At 35.6% G+C, this 14,459-nt stretch overlaps 1 protein-coding gene across 8 annotated transcripts in view; it reads right to left on the bottom strand.

Moving 5' to 3' along the window:
• Positions 1-14,459, bottom strand: part of ZMYND11 (zinc finger MYND-type containing 11) — a 160,685-nt gene that overhangs the window by 100,522 nt on the left and 45,704 nt on the right. The window contains exons 1-3 of one of the 8 annotated variants that reach the window (XM_023740167.1): positions 6,240-8,948; positions 2,608-2,729; positions 159-1,000 (exon numbers count right to left, since the gene is read on the bottom strand). The exons of 1 other annotated variant lie outside the window; for it this stretch is intronic. The gene's annotated coding sequence lies outside the window, so the exon portion shown is untranslated. Of the gene's footprint in view, positions 1-158; positions 2,292-2,607; positions 3,475-5,960; positions 8,949-14,459 lie in introns of those variants that run through there. 6 more of the 8 variants (XM_023740172.1, XM_023740170.1, XM_023740171.1 and 3 more) reach the window with 6 other exon arrangements.

Below are 14,459 nucleotides of genomic sequence, written 5' to 3' on the forward strand. Positions count from 1 at the left end.
CGCTTAGTACTTTTCTGTGTTCCATGATTGGCCAAAAGAGCCGTATGATTCTCATTTTCTCTACATCTCTTCTCACAGCCTAGTCATTTCTCCTGTTTTTCCTGACAAGCCCAAATAAAACCATCAGTTACCATCAAAGTTCATCTTGAGAGACTTACTTCTGGTGAGTCTGGAGTCCATTAGGCTCCTGGAATAAGATGATGTTTTTCAGAATAACAGTACTAAATATTTGGAATCACGTTTCATAGTATTCCTGAATCTCCTACTTCTTCCTACTATGACATCTAATAGTTCCAAACCTTGCTCCATAGACAGAACAGAAAAAAAATGCCAGCATTCAAGTTTTAAAGAGTTATAACTGTTTGTTCTGGAATAACTTTTATAAGTAAAATTTAATAAAAACTACATTTACACTTTATGAATGCTTCTAATGTTTTCAGAAAGAAACAACTTCAAAATGTACACAAATTTCTCAGTTTTAAATGCACTGGCATAGGAGTGCCAACTTTCAGATTTTGATAAGCCTCATAGTAAGGAATTTATTGGTAAGACTATAAGATACGTTAGAAAGTAACATCTAATGGTGAGCTGTAATAATACAACTCAGCCCTGTCAGATTATACAAATACTGAGATAAAAGAACAAAATTTCAATCATTTTTACATATTTTAAAAAAATATAGCTGCCTGCTTTGTATAAAGCACTGGGCTAGACAAAATGCAGTATTCAAAAATGTATAAACTGTGGCCCTTGCCAGAAAATAATCTAAAACTGGCAGAGGAAATTAGACATATACATGGAACTACTAACTATATGCTATTTCTGACAAATAATGGTCCAGAATACGTGCTATATGAATTCAGAGAAAGGAGACAATACTTCTAGCTCAGGTAAAATTTGAGCTGGATTCTTTAATTTTGGTAGGATTTCAACTATAATAAATGTGAAGTCAGATGTTCTCCAGGTACATATTCGTAGAATCTTGGAAACAGTAGAGAGGCTAATAGGGGAGGAAAGATTCTGAAGTTAGCAAAGTAGTGTAAATGCATATCCAGAAAGCACAGTACTTTTAGCATGTGATCCTAGCATGACATTGGACTGGCAACCACTTTAACCCCTTCTTTATCAGACATGTTTTCAATTCAATTGATGGGGAATTTTGCCATTGAAACAGAAACCTCATGTTATATTGAAAGCAATTTTTTAAAAAAAGAAAGAAACTGGGTTCAGGCTGCTTACAGGCAAGTTTCCAAAACATGCCTAGTCTGTAAAATAAACTGAATATCTAAATATATTTCTGAATAACAAAATTTCCAACTATACAACGAAAAAGATATTCAAGCACTTTTGAACTTATTTGCCCCTGTAAATATGTGCAAGAACATAAAAAGTGGTATTTACAAACTTTCCAAATGAATCAGACAGAAAAACAGTAAGTAGTCACAGCCCTTTAAACAAACAAACAAAAAACCCAAACCCATTGCTGTCGAGACTCATGGTGATGCCAAGTGTTAGAGTAGAACTGCTCCATAGGGTTTTCTTGGCTGTGATCTTTATGGAAGCAGATCACCAGGCCTTTCTTTCAAGACACGGCTGGAAGGGTTGAAACCACCAACCTTTCAATAGTTTAGCACAAACAATTTGCATCCCCAGGGACCTCTCACAGCCCTTTACAAATAACAAATTACTTTTGTAAAGATTAGGTGATGGCTTTGATCACCACATAACTTTTCTCATGGTGTCAGAACTTTTTCAATGAGAAATGAATGACTGAGTCTCAAATACGAATATATTTATTCACAGCTCAACTACCCTAAAAATTTCTAATTGATTCTATATATAAAAATATATCCTGCTTTAATAAGCTTACACACAAAAATCTACATCCACAAAGCAAATAAATGAAGGGTTGATAATTAACATTAATAAAAGATTCTGCTCTCAGGAAAGAAATCACAATAGACTCTTGACATGATGGCAGAGTAGCTTCTATCAGACTAACCTTCCTGCCAGGAACAATTTTACACTCTGGACAAAATACAAAAAAATAACTTTTTGAAATAAAAACAGGCAGCATCTAGAAGGAATACAGTCTGTGCGAGAAGGGAAGCACTCCTGGTGAAATCTGAGGGCACATCCCATTAATGTGGGGCACAAGGGATAGAGCTGAAGCAGAAAATGGCAATCTTACTGGGCTAAGTTGGAGCCCTGGTGGCTCAGTAGTTAAGAGCTCAGGCTGCTAACCAAAAGGTCAGCAGTTCAAATCTACCAGTTGCTCCTTGAAAACCCTATGGTGCAGTTCTACTCTGTCCTATATGGTCTCTGTGAGTTGGAGACTACCCAATGGCAACAGGTTTGGGTTTTTTTCATTTGTTTACTGGGCTAAGGAGTCAAAGGTCAGACTTCAAGGCTGCCACAGCAGCTGGAAATTGGAGGGAGAAATCCCACAGGAAGGAACCAGAGAGGAGGAAACCCAAAATTTTTTGTAAAAATTCCCCTAAAATCCTTGTCTGATTCCTAAACTGTGCATGCACAGGGCGAAACTGCAAAGAACTTGGCAGAAAGCAACATATAGAAGGCTAAAGTGCTGAGCAGAGATTTTAGTACCTGTCCAGGGCTGGGTAAACAGAGTTTGGAGATCAAGTCCTGACAAAATTAGAGGGGACTGATAAATTCAGGCTTTTCCACTGAAGCCCATGAATAAGGATCATGTCCCAGGATACCTAGAACTAAAAGCAAAACCTTAACATTAAAGCCTACCTAAAACCTAGCCTCCATAAGATCAAAGTAGTTGGTCAAAACTCAGTATTCTTAAGGAGAAGCTAATAGAATACACAGTTTCTACAATGTTTCATCCACAACTTCCTGTAAACAATAAAAAAATTATTAGATATGCAAAAAAAATCAGGATAATGTGACCCATAATCAAGAGTAAAAATGGACAATAAAAAGCAGACTCACAGATCACACATATGTTGCAATTAGCAGACACTTTAAAATAATTATTATTATTTGCAAGGAAAGATTTTTATATGTGAAGAAAAGAATTTCAGGAGAGATACGGAAACTAAAAAAGAAAAAATATAAATCTCAGAAACGGAAAAATACAACACTGAAATTTTTTAAAAATGCACTGGATATGTTCAAAAGCAGATTGGACATGGTAGCATAAAGGTTCAGTGAACTTAAGGGCAGGTTAATTAATATACAAACTAAAGCACAGAGAGAGAAAATTGAAATGAACAAGGAAGGCCTCACTGCCCTTTTTGAAAATATTAAATGATCTAATTTCTGAAGTCCCAGAGGGAGAAGAGAGAAGAAATAGGGCAGAAAAAGTGTTTGAAAAAGTAATGGCCCAACATTTTCCATTTTTGATGAGAACAACCTACATATTCAAGAAGTTTAGCATTGCCAAAGCAGATCAATCATGTTGTTGCTGTTGGGTGCTATCAAGTCGATTCCGCTCATAGTGACCCTATAGGACAAAGTACAACTGCCCCATAGAGTTTCCTAGACTGTAATCTTTACAGGAGCAGATCACCTTTTTTCTTGTGGAGCCGCTGGTGGGTTTATATCGCAGACCTTTTAGTTAGCAGCTGAGCACTTAACCACTGCACCACCAGGGCTCCTTCCAATTAATACATAGAAAATACAATTACTGAAGAGGAAAGATAAAGGGAAAATCTTAAAAGCAGCCAAAGAATAAAGACATATTTCATACAGAAGAACAACAATAAAAATAATGGCTGATTTTGCATCAAAACAACGCATGCCAGACGTCAATGGAACATTTTAAAAATATCCTTCAAAAATGAAAGTGACATAGACATTTTCAGATAAAGCCAAGAAACTTAATCAGAAACAGACTCACACTATTTAAGAAATAGTAAAGGCAGTTTTTTAGGCTGAAGGGAAATGATACCAGACAGAAATTCAGATATATAGAAAGGAATGAAGAAGACTGTAAAATGTAAATATGTGGGCAAATATAAAAGACAATTTTAAATTTTCTTTCTTTATTTAAAAGATAATTGGCTATTTAAAGCAAAGATAATAATAACATTGTTAAGTTTATAATATATGTAGAAGTAAAATATATGCCAACAGTAGCGCAAAGGAGGGGAAGTGGGAGTAAACAGAATGTATTATTTTAAAGTTCTTACACTTTATGTGAAGTGGTATTATATTAATTCAAGGAGGGCTATGATAAATTAAGGATGCATATTGTAGTCTCTAGAGGAAACACTAAAGAATAATACAATGAGGTATAGTTAAAATGTAGTTCAATTTGTAAATTATTTTTCAAATTATATATGTAAAATTCAGAATACTTTATTCATAACTATAGAAAATATATAATAGCAAGGATTACATTTAAAATTAATAGTAAAATAAAAATTATGTGGGCGTGTGTATCATAATTTAACAACCAGAAGATTTTTACAGTGGGGACTAAAATCAAGATTAGTCCCCAGAAATGACTAAAATCAAGATTAAAGAAGGAAGCAATGCTACACCTCAGGAAAATATATTTAAAGTTAAAATAAAATATTTCTGAAATTTACCTGAACCAAATCACAGAAGGTAGATTTGAGGAGTTACACCATGAGAATGATCATTATTTTTAAGAATTTAAGCAAAGCATTGCAAAGAATGCAAGGGGAAGACAAACCCAAGTAAGGTGAATACAATGAAGTCTGAGGCATATAAGGTACACAAACAACTTGACCTATAAAAAACAAGATCTCTTTAAAGGACAACCATTGAAATTCTCCTTTTAACAAAATCTAAAATCATTCATTCCTTTAATATATACTTAGGTGAATGCCATTATATGCCACTCTTCTATGCTCTGGGAATACAGCAATAAGCAAAACAGACAAAAATTCCTCTCTCATCTAGTAGATATGATTAATCAAGTGGTTACATATAAAAAAAGGGTAGCACTTTGAGTATCCATTAGTACTAGGAAAGAAAATCATAGGAAATGTCCTTCTTAGATCCTATGAACAGCTTGTCATTTAAGGTCCTCATTGATGTAGCCATTCTTTCTTGAAGGTATATTACTAATAAACTGGACTACTCACAGCACACCTCCAAATATGCCCAAAACTTCACACCTCTAGCCTTTTGCTTAGGTAGTTCTCTCTGCTCGGAATGTTTACCCCTGCCCCTCTTAAAAAAGAAAAAACAAAAAACAATCCACTGCTGTCAAGTCAATTCCGACTCACAACGACCCAGTGCGACCCTATAGGACAGAGTAGAAATGCTCTACAGAGTTCCCAAGGCTGTAAATCTTCACCGAAGCAGACTGCTACATCTTTCTCCTGCAGAGCCGCTGGTGGGTTCGAACTACTGACCTTTTGGTTAGCAGCCAAAGATTTTAACCACCACTGTACCACCAGGACTCCCCTACCCCTCTACTGATTATTTAAAAATTCCCTCTTCTTTCTAGGAGTTACTCCAATGCAATCTTTGGTGACCAACCTTTTGCCTTAGAATCAAACTAAATCAAACTCACTTTGCCACCAGGGCTCCATAACTTGTATATACAAGCCATCTATGTAAAAGCTATAATTATAATTAATTTCATGTTATTTATTGCTGTTAATTACTTTATACATATTATCTGCCCAACTACAAGTTTTTTGAAGGCAGGCGATATTGTAAATCTTCCTTATGTCCTTAGTAACTTCTACCATAAAGAAGACACGAAATAAACACTTGTTGATTTAATAAATAATTCCCCTAACAAGTCCTGAGACTTTAAAAAATAATGGGATGGGAAATAAGAGCTAGTCCATTATAATAATAAATGATTGGCCACTAAGTCTTCAGAAGATTAAATATGAGTAACACTCCCTGCCAAGACCCTCTAAAACAAATTAGTCTGCTGCCCATTTTCCATATGTAGTAAGAGTAGGTGTGGGGAACTAAAGCATATATACGTGTATACATACGTTCTTCTTTATAAACAGCATAAATTCCTTTTCTGCATGTCTTTAAAATCAAAATGCAACTGGCAAACCAGAATACTTCAGGCAGATTTCCTGGTAGGATTTTTGGTTTTATGTTTAAAAAAAAAAAAAAAAGTACATAAGTTTAAGAACAGGAAATAACACTATGCAAGATGTTGATCAAGGTTCCTGATAGCCAAACAGGTCATTTCAAACACTATGAAAGTAATAAAAAAAGAAAAAGAAGTATGTTTCAATTAATTATTTTATTAGAATACTGACTGTGAGGATGGCACAGGACCAGGCAGTGTTTCATTCTGTTGTACATAGGGTTGCTATGAAATGGAACTGACTTGATGGCACCTAACAAAAACAACAACATTAGTATACTAGTAAGTAAAGCAAAACAATGTTTCCAGACTTTTGGATACGATAGAGTAGTAAACTTTGAAAAAACAAAATGAGGGACAGGGACATAAAAGTTGTTAACCTTTATCTTGACAAATAAAACAATTTAAAGTCAAATTACTATCTGGATTTACCATCAATTTATAAAAAACATTTTAATCACAAAAAATGGACATAATCTCAAAAATAAGTCCTTTAAACTGAGTACATTTACATTTGTACAGTATTCATATTATTTGTTAACTTTACCTTTGACCTTTACTAGTCTTTACATGGGTTTTTGCAATAAACCATCAATAAAATTGTATATATCTTAAAATTATAAAAATGGTTGAGCACCTACATTTTCATTGTTAACAATACTTAAAAGTTATGATAAGAAACCCATAAAAAAATGAGATACTTAACTTTTCATATTAATTTATACCTACCCTTTACAAAAATATGCAATGTAATTACTGTGCTTTAATTAAAATTAAGTTATGAGTGACCAGTTAGGCATATATATTCATTAACTGTTTAAAATCAAGAATAAAAATTACTACACACAAAGACAGATCCTGGTAATGGCAACATCACCTGCCAACAAGAACTAGAAAAGCAAGACCAAAAAAAAATTTTTTAAAATTTTTTTTTTGAAGGAATCAAAGAACTGACAAGGCCCTGAAAATTACAGGACCAAGATACAGGAGAACAGAAAACTTAGCGGTAAGCCTTGCGTCTGGAATCACTTTCTTCCTAAAAGCACCTGGCAGTTCTACAGGAGGCAAAGAAAATGACCAAAGCTTTAAACAGACGCACAAGGCTAAAAGGATAAAAATTAGAATTAAGAGCTTACCATGGGAGAAGGGGAATATCATAATGCCCCAGACTTTGATAATATACCTGAGGAGTAAAAAAGAACTGCAAACAGGTCAGCCCTCACATATAAAATAATTATATGACAATAAACCACAATATCTAATGAACTGCAAGATGAGTAGGCTACCATTATTCTTGAACGTCATATCATCCAAACTGCTGATGGGATTAATCTGATCCAGAATTGCCAGGACTCCTGGCTCTCTGTCAGAAGCAGACAAATCCTCTCTGAAGGAAGACAGCATCTTGATCTCTTTAATTTTTCATGTATAGTATACAGAACACAAACAGAAATAAGCAAATACAGTAAAACTTGTAAAAGTCAGAACCTGTGTAAGATGGCAACCTTTCAGAGAAGGAAAACTTAAATATTTTCCACTAATAGAGCAAAAGAAAAGTGGTATGACTGTACCATGTCAAAGCAGAAAACTTGTGAGACCTGGAAAAACAAGAGAGTCCCATCAAGTTCTGGCTCTCACAGGTTTCACTGTATATGAAGAAACAAGGCAGTATAATGAAAAGGCAAGAAAAACAAAACTAAAAAAAAAAAACCAGAAACCTACAGGAGGTATCAGACATAGACTTTATGCTTAATATGCTCAAGGAACTAAAAGATTGAGAATTTCAGTAGAAAACAAGAAAAAATAAAAAGAAGCTAAACGGAAAGGATACAATTAGAAAAGCAAATAATTTAAGAACTCAATGGATGGGTTTAACATTAGAGTAGACACATGACATCAAGCCACAGATTCAAAAATCACTGTCAGAAAGCAAAACCAGATGAATACAAAGACAACTAAACCTATGCGCATCATAGTATAAATGCTGAAAACTAAAGATAAAGAGAAAAAAAAAAATTAAGTAGCCAGAGAAAAAAAGTCACACTGACTTCAAAGGAGCAATACTACAACTGAAACTGACTTCTCAACTGAAACAACAGTAGTCAGAAGGTAATAAAATGACATCTTTAAAGTGCTAAATGAAAATAACTGCCAATCAAACATTCTATGCCAACAAAAATATCCTGCAAAAATAAAAGTTAAATAAGATATAATTCATACAAGCAAAAACTACATTACCAGCAGGCCTGCAATACAGAAACCAAAGAAGTTCTTCAGGCAGGAAGAAAAGGATCTCTGATGAAAACTCAGAAAATGCAAAACAGAATGAAAAGCAATGGAAAGGGTAAAAATATGTGGGTCAATTTAAATAAATACTGATTAATAATAATAATATTATTTTTATTGTTATAACAATAAGACAATAGTAATAATGTTTTCTAGGTTTAAAATACATATAGAATTCTAAGTACATGACAACAATAATCTAAAGTGTTTTGAGTTCCTTGCATTATCTGAGAAGAGATACAATAATTGATTTGTATTAGACCTTGCTACATCAAGGATTCATGTTGCTTTCTCTAGGGTAATCAATAAAAGAATAGTGAAAGAATGCATAAATACCAAGCTATTAGAGAAAAAAGTAGTACAAAATGCTTTATCAACCCCCCTTCCAACAAAAAAGCACGAAAGAAAAAACAGCAAGATGAATGGAAAGCATGTAGTAAGATAGCAGATTTAAACCCAAATATATCAGCAGTTACACCAAATGTAAACAGAGTAACTTCAATAAACCAAAAACCCGTTGCCGTTGAGTCAATTACGAATCATAGTAACCCTACAGGAAGAGTAGAACTGCCTCACAGAGTTTCCAGGAAGCAGCTGGTGGATTCAAACTGCTGACCTTTTGGTTAGCAGCCGAGCTCTTAAACACTGTGCCACCAAGGCTCAACTTCAATAAAGGATAGCGATTATGAAACTGGATTAAAATTAACAATTAAAAAAAAAAAAAAAAGCCATATGCTGCTTGCAAAAGGCACATCTTAAATATAAGGATATCAAAAACTTGAAAAGGGTAAGAATAAAATGTACCATGCAAATATTAACAGAAAGAAAGCAAGAGTGCATTAATATAAAGTATTATAAAGATAAAGAAGACCATTTCATGATAGTTCATCAGGAAATATTCTAAATTTATATACCTACTACATAACTCCAAAACATATAAAGCAAAAATTTAAAAAACTAGAAGGAAAAATAGACACATCCATAATCACACTGGAGATTTTAATATACTTCTTTCAACAACTGATAAAACAAACAGAAAAGAATTACTAAGTATATGGAAGATTTATAAAAACATTTAACAAACTTGACCCCACTGACAAATATAAAAATCTGAAGCCAAAACTACAGAATGCACATTCTTTTTAAATACATATGTAATGTTTAAGGAGCCCTGGTGGTGCAATGGTTAAGCACTCCGCTGCTAACCGAAAGGTCAGCAATTCAAACCCAAGCAGCTCCACGGAATAAAAGACCTGGCAATTTGCTCATATAAAGATTACAGCATGGAAAACCATATGGGGCAGTTCTACTCTCTCATATTGGGTCAGTATGAATTGGAATCGACTCGACTGCACATAACAACAACAAATGTAATGTTTATGAAACCGATCACATGCTGGGTATAGCTAGGCTCAACAAATTTCAAAGGATTGAAATTATAATCTGTTCTTTATCTGCAGTAGAACTGAAGAATAAATCAATAACAACAACAACAAACGAAATCCCAATCCCATAGTTTTTAGAAACTAAAAAGCATACTTCTAAATAACATATGGGTCAATGAAAAACATCACAATGAAAACTTGGAAATATAATAAAAAAAAAAAACATAAATAATACTTATCAAAAGTTCTAAGATGTAGCTAAAGCTGTACCTAAAAAGAAATTTATAGCCTTAAACAAATATGCAAAAATGTGGTGAGGGGGGTGGGGCTAAAAAGCAATAATCTAAGCATCTACCTGAAGAAATTAAGAAATAAAAATAAACCCAAAAAAGGACAAGGAAGGAAATAATATACAATATATATATACTACATGAACAGTAATCAATAAAGTACAAAACAAACATAAAAAAGAAAATCAACTAAAACGAAAGTCGACTCTTTTAAAGGACCGACAAAATTGATGAACCTCCGGTGAGACTACCAAACAACTACCAAAATAGATACAAGAAGAAACAGAAAATCTGAACTGGCCTATAACGATTAAAGAGGTTGGACTGTGTGATGGTTAATGCTATGGGTCAACTTGGCTAAGCTACGATTCTCAGTGGTTTGGCAAACACTGTGCAATCATCTTCCATTTTGTGATCTGATGTGAGCAGCCAATCAGCTGAAAGGAGAATTTCCTTGGGAATGGAACCTGCCTCCAGTATATAAATGGATGTTATGGCAAAGCTCACTCCTTTTTGATCCTGCACTCTTCTCGTTGCATGACCCTCGGTTCTTGGGATGTGAGAAGCCTTCAGCTGGCTGCCTGACCTACAGATTTGGGACTTGCCAGCCCCCACAACTGCGTGAGCTATTTCCTTGAAGTAAATTTCTCTCTCTATATATATATACTTCACTGATTTTGCTCCTCTAGAAAACCCAGACTAAGACAGACTGACAATTAAAAACTTTCCCACAAAGGAAAACCCCAGAACCATACGTCTTCACTAGTAGATTCGACTAACCACTTAATGAAAAAATAATACCAGTTTTACAGAGACTATTCCTGAGAATAGAAAAAAGGAACTATGTCCCAACTTGTTATATGGAATCAGTGTAACCCTGATATTAAAACCTGACAAAGCACAATGGGAAAAAACTGAAGTTACAGGCCTGTCTCATTCATGATCATGAATGCAAAAATCCTAAAGAAAATATTATCATACTGAACCCAGCAATACATAAAAGAATAATATAGTGTGAGTAAGTTTGTTATATACCAAGAATGCAAGATTTGTTTACAACTGAAAATTAATCCTAGCAACTCAACTCAATAGAATAAAGAAGAAAATCATATACTTGGCTCTATAAATGCAGAAAAAAAGCATTTGATAAAAATTTTCATTCATTCATGATAAAACCTCAATGCAAAATAGGAATAGAGGAGAACTTCCTTAATCTGAAAAAGGGTATACACATAAAACCTACAGAAAAAAAAAAAATCAGAATGAAATATTGAAGCTTTCTCTCTGCAAATGGGAACGACTCAAGATGCCCGTACTCACCACTTCTACTCAACATTGTACTAAAAGTCCTAGCCAGCGCAATAAGGCAAAAAAATAAAAAGAAAGAAAAGTTATAAGGATTGTAAAGGAAGAATTAAAACTGCCATTATTCAGAAATGACATATTTCTATACATAGAAAATCCCTCAAAAAAATCTACAGATGAATTATTAAAACTCATTAAGTGGCTTTAATAATATTACTAGATACAAGATCTAGATGCAAAAATTATTTATATATACCAGCAACAAATATTAAGTTAAAAAAAAATCAAGATATTATTAACAATCTCACGCAAAAAAGTCAAATACTTAGGCATATATCAAACAAAATATACGCAGAGGGCAATATAACATTGAGGAAAAGAAAAGATGGCTTAAATAATGGAAGGATATATCATATTCATAAATTGGAAGATTAATATCATAAAAATTCTCAATTCTCCCCCAAACTGATATAGAAAGTCAGGGTAATTCCAATTAGTTCCAGTAGGATTTTCTTGGTATAAATTAATAAGCTGATTCTGATATTTGTATATTAAAATGTAAATGGCTGCTGTACTTCCGGCAAAATGGCACACTAGGTAGAAGCACCATGCTGTCCCTCCACGGCAAAGATCCAAAAAACTAAGTGGAGCAGAGAAAACCACTATCCTGAAACCCTAAAACATCAAATGAAGAGAGAAAAGAACTCAGCCAAGCACCAAATGGAGTAAGAAAACTGACAGAGAACGGACAGCGAGGCGAGATTCATGCAAAGGTCCCCTATCAGCTAATGCAGTGCAGATTCCCCATCGTGGACTCCTATCGGAGACCAGCAAACAGGGGATATGAGAAAGCAGCTTCACAGAGCTTCCAGTAGGAGACAAAACAACCGGTAATTTGCAATGTACACTTTCCCAACCCCCACCCTTCTTCACCCCCACTTGGCCTCCTCTGCTTCCTGCGGCCACAGTCTCTTGTCTGGGAAGCACCGGTTGCTTGGATTCCACCCACCCGAACGGGCCGGTTCTCTGAGTGCCATTTGTTGGCTGCTGCTGTTACTTTTTTCCACTTCCTTTGATTTCTTCCTCACCTCTCACCACCTCCCCCTCCTTTTGCTCAAATACCAGGCTCCGTGTGCCATCTTTGCTTCTTCCTGAGGGGCTGCAGAGCTCTAGTAATTTGTGATATACGCTTTCCCACCCCCTACCCTTCTTCACCCACACTCGGCCTCCTTTGCTTCCCACAGACACAGTCTCTTGTCTGGGAAACACCAGCTGCTTGGATTTCACCAGCCTGCATAGCTGGCTCTCTGAGTGCCATTTGTCGGCTACTGGTATTGCTTTTTTTCCGCTTCTTTTGATTTCTTCCTTACCTCACAGCACCTCCCCCTCCTTTTCCTCAAACACCTGGCTCTATGCGCCATCTTTGCTTCTTCCTGAGGGGCTGCGGAACTCCGTTCAAGTGTGGAGCTGCTTCCCGATCTGGGCTGCGTGCTGGTAGGATCCAAGGGCTTTTGTTCATTTGTTTGTTTTGAATTGTTTGTTTGTTTTCTTTTCTTTTTTTTGAGTTGGGAGCCCGTTCTAGCCAGGCGGTGCTGCGAGGCTTGGAAACCACCTCCTCAGCTTACACAGAAATGCAGAGGGATCGCTGTGGAAATTTCTTCTTCCGTTGGTTTCTTTATTTTTTTTCTGTTTTTTCGGGAGCTTTTCTTGTTCTTTTTTTTTTAATTTGTTTTGTTTTCTTTTCCCTTTCTCCCTTTTAAGTCTTTCTTCATTACTCAGTTTCTCATCTCTCTATATCCACCTTCTCTTTCTGTTCCCTGAATACCTGGTGTTGTATACCTCTACACCTTCTAGCCAGGCTGTACTACAACACCTGAGAACGACTTCCCCAGACCTCATAGCTGCACCGGTGGGGTCCCTGGGAACTTTGCTCCTCTTTAACCCTTTTGATTTTTATTTGTTAATTCTTTTCTTCTTTTTTTCCTTCCTCTTCCCCTTTTAGTTTTTCTCCATTTCATAGTCTCTCATCTCTCCACTCCAATGGCAAGCTCCCCTAGCATTCTTTTTTGTTGGTTTGTATGTTTTTGGCTCCTGTTCCTCTCTCACGTATCCATCTTAGCTCCAAACATAACAATATCCCCGCTACATCCTGCCTACCTGCACTGTCTGCTTAACATCACACCACCAAGCAGCACAGGCATGGCCTACTGGAACCTGCCCTGCACTGATTACCGACCTGCCCTGGTGGCTGTAGTAAGTGTCACAAACAACCCGTCCCAGTAACAACTCCTCAGCTAGACCTGCCCTGCCGTACCATATCTGAGTGACTGACCCTGCCAATTGGAGAAGGAGGCGAAAAGTATTGTGCCCACAGATGAGCAAACAACAAAGAACACACAGCCTGCCTGCTCAGACATAGCCAAATTAAAAAAAAAAAGGGAAGAAACAAACAAATATACAATCAATAAATGAGAAAAATACTGAATGACCCGAAAACAGCAGGCAATATAAAAACATTTACAAAAACAGGACAGGATGGTTCCAGTAAGCATCCAAAATAAAACAGCAGATGACTTTCCAGTGGAAGAAAAGGCACTAGAACTACCTGATAGGGAATTCAAATCTCCAATACTCAGAATTCTCCAAGAAATGAGGCAAAAAGCTGACAAACATGAGGAAATAGACAAATTCATGGAAAATATGGACAAAAAATTGGAAGAATTCAGGAAAATACTGCAGGAAGAAAATGCCAAAATAAATTCACAACCAGAAATTATACAAACACAACAATTAGAAATCCAAAAGATAAACAACAAGATTTCAGAAATGGACAATGTCATAGAAGGGCTGAGAAGCAGATTTGAAACGGTGGAAGACAGGATCAATGGAATTGAAGACAAACACTTGGATACAACTCTGTTTCAGGAAAACTCAGAAAAAAGAACAAAGAAAACTGAAGAGACCCCGAGAGTTATGCAGGACACACTATAAGCAAAAATCTGCGAGTGATTGGAATTCCAGAACGGGGAGAAAACAGAAAACACAGAGAGGATCACTGAGGAACTGCTGACAGAAAACTTCCCCAATATCATGAAAGATGAAAAGCTGGCCATCCAAGAAGCTCAA

The sequence above is a fragment of the Trichechus manatus genome, unplaced genomic scaffold (genome assembly GCF_000243295.1).
Source record: "Trichechus manatus latirostris isolate Lorelei unplaced genomic scaffold, TriManLat1.0 scaffold00149, whole genome shotgun sequence".
Taxonomy (NCBI): Eukaryota; Metazoa; Chordata; class Mammalia; order Sirenia; family Trichechidae; genus Trichechus; species Trichechus manatus.